Here is a 17,597-nt window from a genome sequence, read left to right as displayed (position 1 = left end):
ATTCCACTCTTCTTCTCCACCCCAGGCATCTGGAGAATAAATGCACAGAAGTCAAGGCCATACAGATGCAAATTTCTTTGAGATGATTTTTTTACTCCCAATGTTACTCCGTAACACTGTTGGCCCAAATGGAAAACACTCTTTTTCTAGATGAGGGTCAGACGTCAGAGGCCAACAACACTGGAGACCCCAAGCCCACAACTAAATCTTATTTTTCTATTCTATATTATTAGATAGGTGAGAATGGTGAGCCGTATGTATAAGTCTGGTAGGGAAAATTTTATACTGTGTCATCCTACAAATCTGTCAACTAGCAAACAGGCAAACTAACAAGCAATTTGGCCTTGTGGAAAAAAGAGAGAGAAAGACAGAGAAAGAAAGAGAGAGAGAAAGGAGAGAAGGGAAGAGAAGAGAAGGGAGAAGAGTTTATTATTAGGAGACTCAATGTCCTGAGTGAGAGAGATAAATGATACCCCAACACTTTAGTCCCATAAATGTCTATGCATTCAACAAATATTTACTAAGTGACTTATATGTGCCAGGAGCTAATGCTCCAGTAGGCCCTGGAGAGAGAGCATTAGAAGTAAAAGACTAAAATATCTGCCTCCGTGGAACTTATATTCTATTAGGGGTAAAACAATTAATAAGAGAATGTAAATAAATAAAATACACATATTAGGTGGTGACAAGTGTGGAGGAATGGGATAGGACGTGTGAAGAGATTTCAAAAATTAGTTAAGGGAATTTGAGCACGGTGACATTTTATAAGGATCTGAAGGAAGCAAACCATTCTGAATCAATTTAGGTTCTTTGAGTTACTACCAAAAGCAACTCTGGCTAGTTTAAACATAGAGGCAGATTCATTAGAAAGATACCAGGGTTACTTGCATAAGTAAGGAAGAGAAAACAAATAAGCAAATATGTAACAAACAAAAAACAAAGCAAACAAATAAATACTTTATAGCTTTAGGAGGAAACTAACAAAGAGCTACCCACAGGCTTCTGCCCCAGGAGTTGATGGATTTCATCTTTAGCTACCTTGCGATGACCACATTCTTTTCTGTGTCTCCTTTGGAGTTTTTATATTCTTAAGGGAAAGAACATTACTGACTCATCTCAGATTGTAGTGAAAGCAGAATGACCATAGAAGGCAGAGGAAGCTTATTACAGGGGTGGGAAAATTCTGCAGAGGTGAGGTCATGGAAAAGGGTAAGTAGTATGGAGTAGGCCTTTGAATTAATGAAAGAGAGGAAAAAATTTGTATCTATCTACAAAACTGAGTAACCTGTTTCTTCTTAAGAGTATAAGAATCGAGAAGAGCCCATGGGTTATTTTCTGCCTGGGGTGTCCTTCTTAGTGTCTCTGAGCAGCCTCCAGGTAGGATAAGGCTACTGGAGATTGAGTGGACAGTCTGGAAACCGTAAGCTGTAGAGAGACAGCAAAAGAGGCAACAACCCAGGATGAGCCAAAGCCCAGCTTCACCTCCTTTGTAGGATGGCACATGTCTAGCCCTGCTCCCTGCAATTGCCTGGGTAACCTGTGTCGTCAAGGGGACCAATAGGAAGAATACTGAGATAGTCAAGACACATGGTGATCCCAAAGTCTTGCTCTGTGACCTTGAATCAGTTAAAACTCATAGACTCTTACAGCTCAGAAGACTGTGGGCTCATTTATTCCAGTCTTCTTGATTTATGTATGAAGACAACAAAGATCAAAGAAGTAATCACTCAGCCAGATACTTAGTGGCATAACCATGACTATAACCCAGGCCTCTCTATTCCCACTGAGTGTTCTTTCTGCTCTATAAAACCACCTACTTGGCCAGGAAACTTTGCTTCATTTTCTTCTTTTCAAAAATGGGTGTGAATGCCTACAGAATAGTTCATAGTCTTTAGGATGAGACAGATCTGGGTTTAAACTTCAGCTGCAAATCTCACCATCAGTATGAAATTTGGCTAGTTAATATAAATTCCCTGAGCCTCAAATTCCTGGTGTGTAAAATAAGGGCAAGATTTACCTCATGGAACTCTTTTGATTTTTAAAGGAGGTAATTATATTAGCGTTTTGAATAAAACTGTTAATGATTTTTAAAAATAGCCTATTTGGGTTGTTTGTACAGACTGAATCGTGTATCAGTGTTGTTTGTTTGTTGCCACAGCTTACATACTTACATTATATTGTCTTTGGTGGAGAAGAAGAAGGAGGAGGGGGAGGGGGAGGAGAGAGAGGAGAAGGAGGGGGAAGGGATGGAGAAGGGGAGGGGGAGGGGGAGGTAGGAGAAAGGAGAAGAAGAAGAAGGAGAAGAAAAAGAAGAAAGAAGAAGAGGAGGAGGAAGAGGGAGAGGAGACAGCATAACAGCTTACATTCCAAGTGAATAATCAAACCTTCCAGTTTTGTCCTCACTCTAAACTCGACATGGAAAAGGTACAAGTGAGAGAGAATTCTTTTATCATAAGCTAAATATTCTCATCTTCTCAAGGAGGGAGATCTTGGACTCATACTATTGGAATTTGTGTATCTAATACTTCAGCTCAGCAGGTGCTAGATGGGTTTACTTGAGAAACAAAGGAAGCATTTTACTTCTACAGTAAAAGAATTATTTGGAACCTGGCTGACTGCTGCCTGATACTTCATCTCTGAAGTGAGAATTAGATACACTTTAGAAAAAAAAGTACATAAATGAAAGGCTTCTCTAGTACTGAGTGTGGTGACATCTATCATGGTTACAAATAGCCCTGAAGTGTGTCTCCAGTTACTTTTTTCAAGGTCTAAGTGAAATCTAATTCCACTTGTTTCTTGTCTGAGGAAAGATAAAGAAAGACTAGAGATAAGGCAAACTTAGAATGGTTGCCCTGTTTGAAATTGAGAATACTTAAAAATATACCTATTGCAAAAAGATAAGCTAAAATTGCTCTAGAGTTACTTTCTGGCATTCATTAGGCTTACCTTCTTTTTTTTTTTTTTTTTTTTTTTTTACAGTATTACCTTTTCTGCTGTTGCTAAAATAGTGGAATGAGGTAAATAGAGGGAAAGTACGATCCTGGAATAGCTAAAACTATGCTAGCAGTAGTCAAGGAAACTCCAACTTTAGCAATAGCCTAAACAGCAATGAAAATGGTGGTGAACTGGGAGTTAGAAGTAGTTCTCAAGATTATAATAGTCAAGAAACTCTCCCGCAAGGGCTTTTCAAAATACATATCTGGAAAATAATTTAAGTGGGTACATCAACTTCTGAGAGTGTGGTGATTTATTTGCATTGTTGGCAGTCTTTCCTGATAAAATCTGGATGTCTATTTACCAGGCAATGTCTCTTATTGAAATGATCTAAATTGTGATATCTAAGTCATGATCAAAAAGTTTAGCAAATGGCATTAGATTTCCCATTCTTTTAATTTTAAAATAATCCTTTTATAAGCAAGTCGTTGTTAAGAATTTGGACAAAGCCATTTTCAAGGCTAAGACATTTGAACACCTCTTTATACATCCTAATAGCCATGAAGTCATAGTACTTGTAATTTCCATCTTAGACAAATAAAGGTTATTGTTTTCTTAGAACAATAAAATTTTAATAATAAACCTAGAATTAAGATGATTGTACTCAGGGCTAAAGGCCATTAAAAAAAATTGAAATGGAACCTTCCTCCCAGAATTTTTCTGGGAAAATGCCAAGGAATAGAAATGAGAAGACAGATGGAATTTTTTTTTTTTTTTTTTGCCAGTGAGTTGACAAATCGGAAAAGTGATTGCAACATCTTGGAAAACTTTAGTCTTTCTAACTAAAGAGAAGAAAAGCCATGCTCCTATCAACAAAATGCTCAGGTCCCATAAAAATGGCCCCGATTTTTAGACTATGTATTTGTCTGGGGAATAGAAATACTCAAAGGAATGTCAATCCTTGGCCAGTGTTAACTGGCCAAGTGTAATTAGCAGAACAAATGATCTCTCCAGTCCTCTCCCTCATCTTTTAACAGCAATATTTAAAACTGAATTGATGTAGAATGGGAATCTGCATAACACCTAAGGGAGAATAGAATACCAGACAATCTCTGAATAGGTTATTTCGAGCCAAGGAATCTGCTAGTCTATGAGGGACTTTAGAATGAAAGTTTCTTTGGGTATTACCTAGCCCAAATCTTTCAGTGATGTATGGGCCCTTGAAGCAAAGCAACTTAACTCTGGAAACCTGACAGGAACAGTGTTTGAAGTGGTTAAAAATACAGGCTTTGGCCCCTGTCTTTATAGAGACCTCCAAATATGGTTATTCTGAGGTACTGGGGGTTAGTACTTCAACATATGAATATTTAGGGGGCTTAAATTCAACCCATAACAGGAAGTAAGAGAGGGAGCAGAAAGATTAGTTAGAAACATTGCAGTTGTTCAGGCCAGATCAACTGAAGCTTGCACTAGGATTGTAGAAGTGGAGATGGGGAGAAATGGACAAATTTGATGTACATTTTGGTGGCCTACTCATTAGAAATTGCAGATAAACTGAATGTGAGGTACAAGAGTAAGAGAAGAAGCAAGGATGCTCTCTAGTTTGCTGTCTTGAGAAATCTCTGGATATCATTTATTATCCTGGAAAGTTACCTTACCTCTCTTTTCCTCAGTTTCTTCATTGTAATTTTATGATATATCAAATGCATAGGAATGTTGAGAGGATAAATTCTAAGATATAAAATCCATATGAAGTACTGAAATATATACTATTAGATATTATTTTCTCTTGATTTTGATGTATTTTTGAAAATCATTTTTTAATAACATAATGATACCCATGGGTAAAGCATCCAGTCCAAGAAGTAAAGTGTTACCTGTCACTTCCGTGAGCCTATTACCTTCGTGCCTATGCTACCCTTCTAATGGCCACTCCCACCATGAAAACCATTGTCCTGAATTTTGTGTTTATCATTTTTTGGTTTTGCTTTCATAATTATAATTGTTTCATATATATTTATACATAAATAATATATTGTCTTATTTTACTTAATATTGAACTTTATAAAAAATATATCACAGTCTTCTCAGATTTGCTTTTTCACTCAATGTTCTATTACCAAGATTCATTCATGTTATTGTGTTTAGTCATAGTTGATTATTTTTACCACTGTATAATATTCCATTTGATACTACATTAATTTTTTTATTGATGCACATTTGGGTTTTGCTACTCTTTTGCTATTTTTTAAAGGACCATTATGGATATTCTATACACATCTCTCTTTGCACATATGCAAAGTTTGTGTTGGGTTTGTCTTGCTACTCAAAGTGTGAGCTGACTGGCAGTGTGGGCATCATCTGGGACCTTGCTAAAAACATGGAATCTTGGTACATTCTTGAAAATTTGCAATTTACCAAGATCTCTATTGTATGTATATGCACATTGAGGTTTGAGAAACACTGTAAAAAAGGAATTGCTGGGTTACAGGATAAATGAATTTTCAACTTTACAAGATGATGCCAAATTGTTTGCCTAAGTAGTTGTACCAATTTACATTCACATCATTAATAAATAAGAAAAGTTATGTCTCCTCCAATGCTTTAAATTGTCATACTTAATTATTGACAATTGAAGAGGCAAAAATTATGTCTTTTGTGGTTTTAATTTACATTTCCTTAATTTCTAATGAGTTGAACATCCTTTCTTTTTTGGAGGTGGGGAAACTAAAGGGTCACAGTGTTTTCTGTCGGATCTCTATTCAGGATTTTTCCCATTTTAAAATAAGAATGTCTGCCTTTTTCTCATTGATTTAGTGAGGTTCTTTACATATTATTGTTATTAATCCTCTACAGGTTATATATGTTGCAATTATCTTCTCTTAGTTTCTGTCTTTTCATTCACTCCCTTTTACAGTATTTCTTGATAAACAGGAAGTCTTAATAATAATATAATCCAATTCATCAATCTCTTCCTTAATGATTTGTCTTAAGAAATCACTCCTGACTTCACATCAGAAATATATTCATCTATCTTTTCTTCTAAGCGTTTTAAAGTTTGTGCTTGACATTTAAGTTTTTAATCTATTTGGAACTGATTTTTGAGTGTGAGATGAAGAATCCAAGTTTATCTTTTTTCCTTGTGGATTACCGATTTTTCCAGTTATTTTTGTTGACTTGTTCCTACTCTCCCTAGTGATATGCAACATTGTCTCTCATATATCAAATTTCCATACAAATGGGAATATGGTTATACATTTTGTAGTCTATCCTATTGGTCAATTTTTCTGTGCTTTGCCAATACCGTACTATCTTAGTTATAACTTTATATAGTCTTGTAGTTGGACAAGTCTTCCATCATTTATTTTCAGGTGTGTCTTGCCTATTCTTTTTTTTTTAACATCTTTGTTGGAGTATAATTGCTTTACATTGTCGTGCTAACTTATGCTGTATAACAAAGTGAACCTGCTATACGTATACTTATATCCCCATATCCCCTCCCTCTTGCATCTCCCTCCCACCCTCCCTATCCCACCCCTCTAGGTGGTCACAAAGCACCGAGATGATATCCCTGTGCTATACGGCTGCTTCCCACAAGCTATCTATTTCACATTTGGTAGTGTATATATCTCAGTGCCACTCTCTCACTTCGTCCCAGCTTACCCTTCCCCCTCCCCATGTCCTTAAGTCCATTCTCTATGTCTGTGTCTTTATTCCTGTCCTGACCCTAGGTTCATCAGAACCACTTTTTTTTAGATTCCATATATATGTGTTAGCATACAGTGTTTGTTTGTCTCTTTCTGGCTTACTTCACTCTGTATGACAGACTCTAGGTCCATCCACCTCACTACAAATAACTCAATTTTGTTTTTTTATGGCTGAGTAATATTCGATTGTATATATGTGCCCCATCTTCTTTATCCATTTATCTGTCGATGGACACATAGGTTGCTTCCATGTCCTGGCTATTGTAAATAGTGTTGCAATGAACATTGTGGTACATGACTCTTTTTGAATTATGGTTTTCTCAGGGTATATGCCCAGTAGTGGGATTGCTGGGTCATATGGTAGTTCTATTTTTAGTTTTTTAAGGAACCTCCATACAGTTCTCCATAGTGGCTGCATCAATTTACATTCCCACCAACAGTGCAGGAGGGTTCCCTTTTCTCCACACCCTCTCCAGGTTTTATTGTTTGTAGATTTTTTATTTTTTTAATTTTTTTTATTTTTGGCTGTGTTGGGTCTTCGTTTCTGTGCGAGGGCTTTCTCTAGTTGCGGCAAGCGGGGGCCACTCTTCATCGCAGTGCGTGGGCCTTTCACTGTCGCGGCCTGTCTTGTTGCGGGGCACAGGGTCCAGACGCACAGGCTCAGTAGTCGTGGCTCACGGGCCCAGTTGCTCCGTGGCATGTGGGATCCTCCCAGACCAGGGCTCGAACCCGTGTCCCCTGCATTGGCAGGCAGATTCTCAACCACTGCGTCACCAGGGAAGCCCTTGTTTGTAGATTTTTTGATGATGGCCATTTTGACCAGTGTGATGTGATACCTCATTGTGGTTTTGATTTGCATTTCTCTTATGATTAGTGATGTTGAGCATCCTTTCATGTGTTGGTTGGCAATCTGTATATCTTCTTTGGAGAAATGTCCATTTAGGTCTTCCACCCATTTTTGGATTGGGTTGTTTGTTTTTTTTGGTATTGAGCTGCATGAGCTGCTTATATATTTTGGAGATTAATCCTTTGTCCGTTGCTTCATTTGCAAATATTTTCTCCCATTCTAAGGGTTGTCTTTTCATCTTGTTTATGGTTTCCTTTGCTGTGCAAAAGCTTTGAAGTTTCATTAGGTCCCATTTGTTTATTTTTGTTTTTATTTCCACTTCTCTAGGAGGTGGGTCTTTAATATCTTGCTGTGATTTATGTCATAGAGTGTTCTGCCTGTGTTTTCCTCTAAGCGTTTTATAGTGTCTGGCCTTACATTTAGATCTTTAATCCATTTTGAGTTTATTTTTGTGTATGGTGTTAGGGAGTGTTCTAATTTCATTCTTTTACATGTAGCTGTCCAGTTTTCCCAGCACCACTTATTGAAGAGGCTGTCTTTTCTCCACTGTATATTCTTGCCTCCTTTATGAAACATAAGGTGACCATATGTGTGTGGGTTTATCTCCGGGCTTTCTAACCTGTTCCATTGATCTATATTTCTGTTTTTGTGTCAGTACCATACTGTCTTGATTACTGTAGCTTTGTAGTATAATCTGAAGTTAGGGAGCCTGATTCTTCCAGCTCCATTTTTCTTTCTCAAGATTGCTTTGGCTATTTGGGGTCTTTTGTGTTTCCATACAAATTGTGAAATTTTTTGTTTTAGTTCTGTGAAAAATGCCATTGATAGTTGGATGGGGATTGCATTGACTCTGTAGATTGCTTTGGGTAGTATAGTCATTTTCACAATGTTGATTCTTCCAATCCAAGAACATGGTATATCTCTCCATCTGTTTGTATCATCTTTAATTTCTTTCATCAGCGTCTTATAGTTTTCTGCATACACGTCTTTTATCTCTCCTTAGGTAGGTTTATTCCTAGGTATTTTATTCTTTTTGTTGCAGTGGTAAATGGGAGTGTTTCCTTAATTTCTCTTTCAGATTTTTCATCATTAGTGTATAGGAATGCAAGAGATTTCTGTGCATTAATTTTGTATCCTGCTACTTCACCAAATTCATTGATTAGCTCTAGTAGTTTTCTGGTAGCATCTTTAGGATTCTCTATGTATAGTATAATGCCATCTGCAAACAGTGACAATTTTGCTTCTTCTTTTCCGATTTGGATTCCATTTATTTCTTTTTCTTCTCTGACTGCTGTGGCTAAAAATTCCAAAACTATTTTGAATAATAGTGGTGAGAGTGGGCAACCTTGTCTTGTTCCTGATCATAGTGGAAATAGTTTCAGTTTTTCACCATTGAAAACGACGTTGGCTGTTGGTTTGTCATATTGTGTTGAGGTAGGTTCCCTCTATGCCTACTTTCTGGAGACTTTTTATCATAAATGGATGTTGAATTTTGTCAAAAGCTTTTTCTGCATCTATTGAGGTGATCATATGGTTTTATTCTTCAATTTGTTAATATGGTGTATCCCATTGATTGATTTATGTATAATGAAGAATTCTTGCATTCCTGGGATAAACCCCACTTGATCATGGTGTATGATCCTTTTAATGTGCTATTGGAGTCTGTTTGCTAGTATTTTGTTGAGGATTTTTGCATGTATGTTCATCAGTGATATTGGCCTGTAGTTTTCCTTTTTTGTGACATCTTTGTCTGGTTTTGGTATCAGGGTGATGGTGGCCTCATAGAATGCGTTTGCGAGTGTTCCTCCTTCTGCTATATTTTGCAAGAGTCTGAGAAGGATAGGTGTTAGTTCTTCTGTGAATGTTTGATAGAATTCGCCTGTGAAGCCATGTGGTCTTGGGCTTTTGTTGGTTGGAAGATTTTTAATCACAGTTTCCATTTCAGTGCTTGTGATTGGTCTGTCTGTATTTTCTATTTCTTCCAGGTTCACTCTCGGAAAGTTCTACTTCTCTAAGAATTTGTCCATTTCTTCCAGGTTGTCCATTTTATTGACATATAGTTGCTTGTAATAATCTCTCAGGATCCTTTGTATTTCTGCAATGTCATTTGTTACTTCTTTTTCATTTCTAATTCTATTGATTTGAGTCTTCTCCTTTTTTTTCTTGATGAGTCTCGCTAATGGTTTATCAATTTTGATTATCTTCTCAAAGAACCAGCTTTAGGTTTATTGATCTTTGTTATTGTTTCCTTTGTTTCTTTTTCATTTATTTCTGATCTGATCTTTATGATTTCTTTCCTTCTGCTAACTTTGGGGGTTTTTTTGTTCTTCTTTCTCTAATCGCTTTAGGTGTAAGGTTAGGTTGCTTATTTGAGATTTTTCTTGTTTCTTGAGGTAGGATTGTATTGCTATAAACTTCCCTCTTAGAACTGCTTTTGCTGCATATGATAGGTTTTGGGTCATCGTGTTTTCATTGTCATTTGTTTCTAGGTATTTTTTGATTTCCTTTTTGATTTCTTCAATGATCTCTTTGTTATTTAGCAGCATTTTGTTTAGCCTCCATGTGTTTGTATTTTTTACAGTTTTTTTCCTGTAATTGGTATCTAGTCTCATAACTTTGTGGTCAGAGAAGATACCTGATATGATTTCAATTTTCTTAAATTTACCAATTTTCACAAATTTACTTGATTTGTGACCCAAGATATGATCTATCCTGGAGAATGTTCTGTGCACACTTGAGAAGAAAGTGTATTCTGTTGTTTTTGGATTGAATGTCCTATAAATATCATTTAAGTCCATCTTGTTTAATGTATCATTTAAAGCTTGTGTTACCTTATTTATTTTCATTTTGGATGATCTGTCCATTGGTGAAAGTAGGGTGTTAAAGTCCCCTACTATGATTGTGTTACTGTTGATTTCCCCTTTTATGGCTGTTAGCATTTGCCTTTTGTATGGAGCTGCTTTTATGTTGGGTGCCGAAGTATTTACAGTTGTTATATCTTCTTCTTGGATTGATCCCCTGATCATTATGTAGCATCCTTCTTTGTCTCTTGTAATAGTCTTTATTTTAAAGTCTATTTTGTCTGATATGAGAATTGCTCTCCAGCTTTCTTTTGATTTCCATTTGCATGGAATATCCTTTTCCATCCCCTCACTTTCAGTCTGAATGTGTCCCTAGGTGTGATGTGGGTCTCTTTAGACAGCATGTATATGGATGTTGTTTTTGTATCCATTCAGCCACTCTATGTCTTTTGGTTGGAGCGTTTAATCCATTTACATTTAAGGTAATTGTCGATATGTATGTTCCTATTACCATTTACTTAACTGTTTTGGGTTTGTTTTTGTAGGTCTTTTCCTCTTGTGTTTCCTGCCTAGAGAAGTTCCTTTAGCATTTGTTGTAAAGCTGGTTTGGTGGTGCTGAATTCTCTTAGCTTTTGCTTGTCTGTTAAGGTTTTAATTTCTCCATTGAATCCGAATTAGATCCTTGCTGGATAGAGTAATCTTGGTTGTAGGTTTCTCCTTTTCATCACTTTAAATATGTCCTGCCACTCCCTTCTGGCTTGCAGATTTTCTGCAGAAAGATCAGCTGTTAACCTTATGAGGATTCACTTGTATGTTATTTGTTGCTTTTCCTTTGCTGTTTTCAATATTTTTTCTTTGTATTTAATTTTTGGTAGTTTGATTAATATGTGTCCTGGAGTGTTTCTCCTTGGATTTATCCTTTATGGGACTCTCTGTGCTTCCTGGACTTGATTGACTATTTCCTTTCCCATATTAGGTAATTTTTCAACTATAATCTCTTCAAATAGTTTCTCAGTCCCCCTTTTTTTCTCTTTTTCATTCTAATTTGAATGTTGGTGAGTTTAGTTTTGTCCCAGAGGTCTCTGAGACTGTCCTCAATTCTTTTCATTTTTTCTTTATTCTGCTCTGCAGTAGTTATTTCCACTATTTTATCTTCCAGGTCACTTATCTGTTCTTCTGCCTCAGTTATTTTGCTATTGATTCCTCCTAGAGAATTTTTAATTTCATTTATTGTGTTGTTCATCATTGTCTGCTCTTTAGTTCTTCTACATCCTTATTAAACATTTCTTGTATTTTCTCCATTCTATTTCTAAGATTTTGGATCATCTTTACTATCATTACTCTGAATTCTTTTTCAGGTAGACTGCCTATTTCTTCTTCAGTTGTTTGGTCTGGTGGGTTTTTACCTTGATCCTTCATCTGCTGCATATTTCTCTGTCTTCTCATTTTGCCTAACTTTCTGTTTTTGGGGTCTCCTTTTCACAGGCTGCAGGTTCGTATTTCCCATTGTTTTTGGTGTCTGCCCCCAGTGAGTGAGGTTGGTTCAGTGGGTTGTCTAGGCTTCCTGGTGGAGGGGACTGGTGCTTGTGTTCTGGTGGATGAGGCTGGATCTTGTCTTTCTGGTGGGCAGGACCATGTCCAGTGGTGTGTTTTGGGGTGTCTGTGAACTTATTATGATTTTAATCAGCCTCTCTGCTAATGGATGGCGTTGTGTTCCTGTCTTGCTAGTTGTTTGGTATGGGATGTCCAGTACTGTAGCTTGCTGGTCATTGAGTGGAGCTCGGTCTTAGCACTGAGACGGAGATCTCTGGGAGAGCTCTCACTGATTGATATTACATGGGGCACGGAGGTCTCTGGTGGTCCAACGTCCTGAACTCGGCTCTTCTACCCCAGAGGCTCAGGTCTGACAGCTGGCCACAGCACCACGACCCTGTCAGCCACACGGCTTTTGGGAAGTCTGAGGTCTTCTGCCAGTGTTCAGTAAGTGTTCTGTAGGAGTTGTTCCATATGTTGATGTATTTTTGATGTATTTGTGGGGAGGATGGTGGTCTCCACTTCTTACTCCTCTGCCATCTTGAAGGTCCTTCCTTGCCTATTCTTGATTCATTGCTTTCCCACATAAATTTTAGAATCAGTTGTGAAGTTCACACACACACAAAACTACACTGGAAGTCCATATTCTTCTTCCACCTATCAATTTTCCTCTAGTGTCTCCCCTGACAAACCTCTACAGGCAGAGCCATCTAGGAACTAGTTTGCAGAGTCCCATATCCAGCATTACAGAATATAAAGAAATGGCACTGGATCTGAGATTCAATAAGCAAATAAATGGTACTTTCTCTTACTATTTCTAATAATGTATCCATAGACTCTTTCATATTTTCTAAGCAGTCATATAATCTGCAAAAATTTAGAGTTTTATAATCTTCCAATTCTTAATGCATTCCATTCTTTTTCTATTATGCTGGCAAGTTCTGCCAAGAAACTGTTGAATAGAAGTAGTGATAGTGAATATCTTTTCTTTATCCCATATTTTAAAGGAAATCATCCTTATTCAAATTGAATAGTTATTACATTAATTTTCAATTCAGTAACATGATTAAAGGCTATAAATTATTCTTAAATTACTAATATCACAGATTCAAACTCATTCTGATATACAATATTTTCTCTATTATTTGTATTATATTTTTAGGTCTTTATTCAGATTTCTTCTTTTTGACCCATAAGTGCTTTAGAATTGTTTTCTTAGTTTCCAAGTAAATGTGAATTATCTTCTTCATGGTCAACTTCTGATATATTTTGTGAATTGAGAATGGGGCCTGTAGTCTACCTATTCTTTGAAACTTGTTAAAACAAATTTGGCTTTGTGGCCAAATATGAAATCAATTTTTATAAATGTTCTATTTGAAATTGAAAAAGGTATTAATTCTCTAATTTTTGGTTATAGAATATCATATATGTCCATTAAATCAAGGTTGGAAGTTCTACTCTTCTATATCTTTGCTGATTTTTTAATCTTCTTAAATATTAATAATTAAAGGAGTGTTCAAATCTACCACAGTGCTATTAAAGTTTTTCTCTACCCTTCTTTAGTTATCGTAATTTTCTATGTTTATTTTGATACTATTCATTAGTTGCAAATATATTTTAAATTATTATATATTTTTATATTACATTAAACTTTAGGTTGTGACTTTGTGAACCTTCATTGCTAATGACACATTTTGTCTTCAAGTGTATTTTGTCTGATATGATTAGAGCTATACCAGATCTTTTCCTAATATTTACCCCATATATTTTCCTACCCTTTTACATTTTCCTTTTCTCTTATGGCTAACCATATTTTTTAACTAAAACATTTGGTGTTATTGTGAAAGTTAATATATTGACACAATTCTACCATCTTAACTTTTGATTTCTATTGGTCTCATTTTTTAAAAACTCTTTCTCCTTTGTTTTTTAAATTTTGATTTATTGAAACTTCGGGTTTTTTAAGTCAATTTTTAAAATACATATTTTTTTTTTTTAATTTATAGACTCTACTGATTTTTCTTGTTCTTAAAATTTTACCATACAAAATTAGCTTAGGAACAGTAAAATAAAACAATATGTTGACCTCCTTCTTTAATGATAAAAGGGCTTAAAACGTTCACTGGGGCTTCCCTGGTGGCGCAGTGGTTGAGAGTCTGCCTGCTAATGCAGGGGACGCGGGTTTGAACCCTGGTCTGGGAGGATCCCACATGCCACGGAGCAACTAGGCCCGTGAGCCACAACTACTGAGCCCGCGCGTCTGGAGCCTGTGCTCCGCAACAAGAGAGGCTGCAGTAGTGAGAGGCCCGTGCACCGCGATGAAGAGTGGCCCCCGCTTGCTGCAACTAGAGAAAGCCCTCGCACAGAAACGAAGATCCAACACAGCCAAAAATAAATAAATAAATAAATATTTTAAAAAAACAAAAAAAAACGCAAAAAACAACAAAAAAAAAACATGTTCACTTATCTTACTCTTCCTAATTTACATATGTTTCCTTCTCAACTATATATTTCTATGTCCTTTTAAAAAATTACACAAATTCAACATGATCATTATAATTTGACGCCATGTTTTATTTCTCTAATATTTGTCATTTAATTTGTTTAATTTTTTTCTTACTCTTTAAAAAGTTTTTCAAAAGTTTTTCTGAGATCAGTTTCCTCCTTGAAGATCATTTTTTAGAATATCCTAAGTGGTAAATTGTACACGTCTTTATTTTTAAATAGGTTTTTGAAAACAATTTTCACAAATATATATTATCAGTTATTTATTCTAACTGCTTGAATATATTATGCCATTATCTTCTGGCTTCCATTTTTCTCTTTTTCGTGGAGAAATCTGCTATAATTCTAACTGATGTTCCTTTGTAAGTAGTTTTTCCTTTCTAGGTAAATGGATTTATATTTTTTGTTAGCTCTGAAAAATTTCCTGGTATTATCTTTTAAAATATTTTCTCTCTGCATTTTCTCAATTCTTTCTTTACAGGTCTTCTTTTAGACCTATATTAAAAATAATTATCCTAGCTTCCTTAATTCTAAAACTCACATTTTTTGTTTTCTCTTTATCTCCTTTTGCAGCATTCTATAAACTTTTCCACTTATATATCTTAAAGGTCATTAATTCTCTCTCTAACTGTATTCAATCTGTTCTTTATTCATGGAACCTGTTTTTATTAAGTATATCTTTTATTGCTAAAACTTTTTTTCCCCAATGATTATATATTGCATTTCTAAAATGCATGTTTCTACTTTCTGTTTCTATGATTTTGACTATTTTAGATATTTCCTATGAGTGGAATCATACTGCGTATGCCCTTTTGTGTCTGGCTTATTTTACTTAGCATAATATCCTCAAGGTTCATCCATATTGTAGCATGTGACAGAATAATCTTCCTTTTTAAAGCTGTAAAATAATCCATTGTATGTATACACCACATTTTTGTAAACCATTCATCTATTGATGAACATTTGGGTTGCTTCCACCTTTTGGCTACTGTGAACAGTGCTGCAATGAATGTGGGTGTGCAAATATCTCTTCAAAATCCTGCTTTGAGTTCTTCTGGATATATACCCCGAGGTAGGATTACTGGATCACATGGTAATCTTATCTTCAATTGTATGAGGAGCCTCCATCCTTTTTTCCATAGTGGCTGCACCAGTTTACATTTCCATGGACATTGCACAAGGGTTCCAACTTCTCAGCATCTTCAATGACTTTTTTTCCCTCTTCTTTTGAAAGTGACCATCCTGTTGGATATAAAGTAGTATATCATTGTGGTTTTGGTTTTGTATTTCTCTAATGATTAGTGATGTTGAGCATCTTTTAATGTGTTTATTGGTTATTTGTATGTCTTCATTGGAGAAATGTCTATTCTGACCATTTTTAATCAGGTTATTTGGAGTTTTGTTGTCATTATTGTTGAGTTGTAGAAGTTCCTTTTGTATTCTGTGTATTAACCCCTTATCAGATATATGATTTGCAATTATTTTCTTCCATTCCATAGATTGCCTTTTCACTCTGTTGATTGTTTCTTTAGACATGCAAAAGCTTTTAATTAGATGTAGTCCCATTGCCTATTTTTAAATCTTGTTATCTGCTTTTTTTTCACAATCAAAAATCATTGCCAAATCTAATTGCCTTGAAGCTTTTTCCCTATGATTTTTCCAGGAGTTTAACAGTTTTAGATTTTGTATTTAATCTTTAATCCATTTTCAGTTAAATCTTATATGTGGTGTAAGATAAGAGTACAACTTCATTATTTAGCATGTGGATATTCAGTTTTTTTCAGCACGTTTTGTTGAAGAGACTGTTTTTTTCCCTATTGTGCAGTCTTGGCACCCTTGTCAAAAACTATTTAGCCACTTGTGCAAGGGTTTATTTCTGGGCTCTCTATTCTATTCCATTGGGCTGTATACCTATTTTTATGGCAGTACCATATAGTTTTAATTACTGTTGCTTTGTAGTATATTTTAAAATCAGGACATGTGAGGCCTAAAACTTTGTTCCCCTTCAAAATTGCTTTCATGAGTTGGGTCCCTTGAGGAGTCCATACAAAATTTTCATATGTGGTGATTAGTAAAGGCCACTCTAAGCAGATGTCTTTTTTGACAGAGATCAGAGCTAAGTAAGGAAATAAACTGTATCTATAGCTGGATCACAGATAGAGACAAATGCAAGAAACCTGAACCAAGAATAAATTCAGCATGTTCAATGAACAGGAAGACCAGTGTGTTTGGAGAGGAGTGGGCAAGAAGAGTGATAAGGCAACCAGACCTTGAAGGTCATGATAAGGGCTTCAGATTTTAAGTGTGATGAGAAAATATTTCAGCTATCTAAGCTGGGGTAGAACATAATCTGATTAATATTTTTTCAAGACTCATCCTGACTGGTTTGAGAGTAAACTGTAAGATTCCACTCTTGAGTACACTTTGACATGCATTAGGAGGTTATTGCCTTAGTTCAAAAGAGAGATGACAGTGGACTGGACCAGTCTTGGCGAACAGTCAGATTTGTGATATATTTTGAAGATCAAGCCAGAAATTATGTTGACAAATTCACTATGAAGAAATAGATTGATATTCCTATATCCATTATCCCAAGTTTTGAGATAGAGAATGTTCTGTTAAAAATAGACTTTATAGAGAGAACTGGATGAACTCCATGAATTAAAATAAATTGAAATATTTTGCGTAAAGTTAAAGAGACCAAAATAGAAGCAATTGTACTGGAGCTTGCCAGAAAAGGGCTGGGTCAAGATTGACCTCCATGACTTATCCCCTTGTCACTGCAGTGTGATTCCAGTAACTCTATCCAACAATCATATCTTCAGAACTTACCACCAGGCACTGTGTTTTGTCAGGGTGGGAAGAGGGAATTTGCAGACACACATATAAACATATCTAAGCTCCTTTTAATTCCATGGGCATCTACCAAGTCAGAACATGTACTCTGACAGTAGAAATCTGGTCTCCAATGAGGGTTACAGCACTTAAAATATGTCTGACCTTACATCTTGGCTTTTCTCCCCTGTTAAGTAGGAATGTACAATATAGGTATTATTTGAGCTAAAATAATACATAAAAAGCATTCCCTAAGGTATCTAATACATAATAAAATTTAAATAAATATTATTATTACAATTAAGTCTCTTCTGCAGAAAGGCTTTCCTTATCACCCAATCAAAAATCACCACTTCCTCCCCTCCCTCTTATCCCTCCAGGTACTTTATTTTTCTTCATAGCATGTATCACTACCTAACATCAAGTCACAGAGTA

Source organism: Eubalaena glacialis, chromosome 11, assembly GCF_028564815.1.
Source record: "Eubalaena glacialis isolate mEubGla1 chromosome 11, mEubGla1.1.hap2.+ XY, whole genome shotgun sequence".
In the NCBI taxonomy this organism is placed as follows: domain Eukaryota; kingdom Metazoa; phylum Chordata; class Mammalia; order Artiodactyla; family Balaenidae; genus Eubalaena; species Eubalaena glacialis.
Note: the sequence above shows the minus strand (reverse complement) of the source record.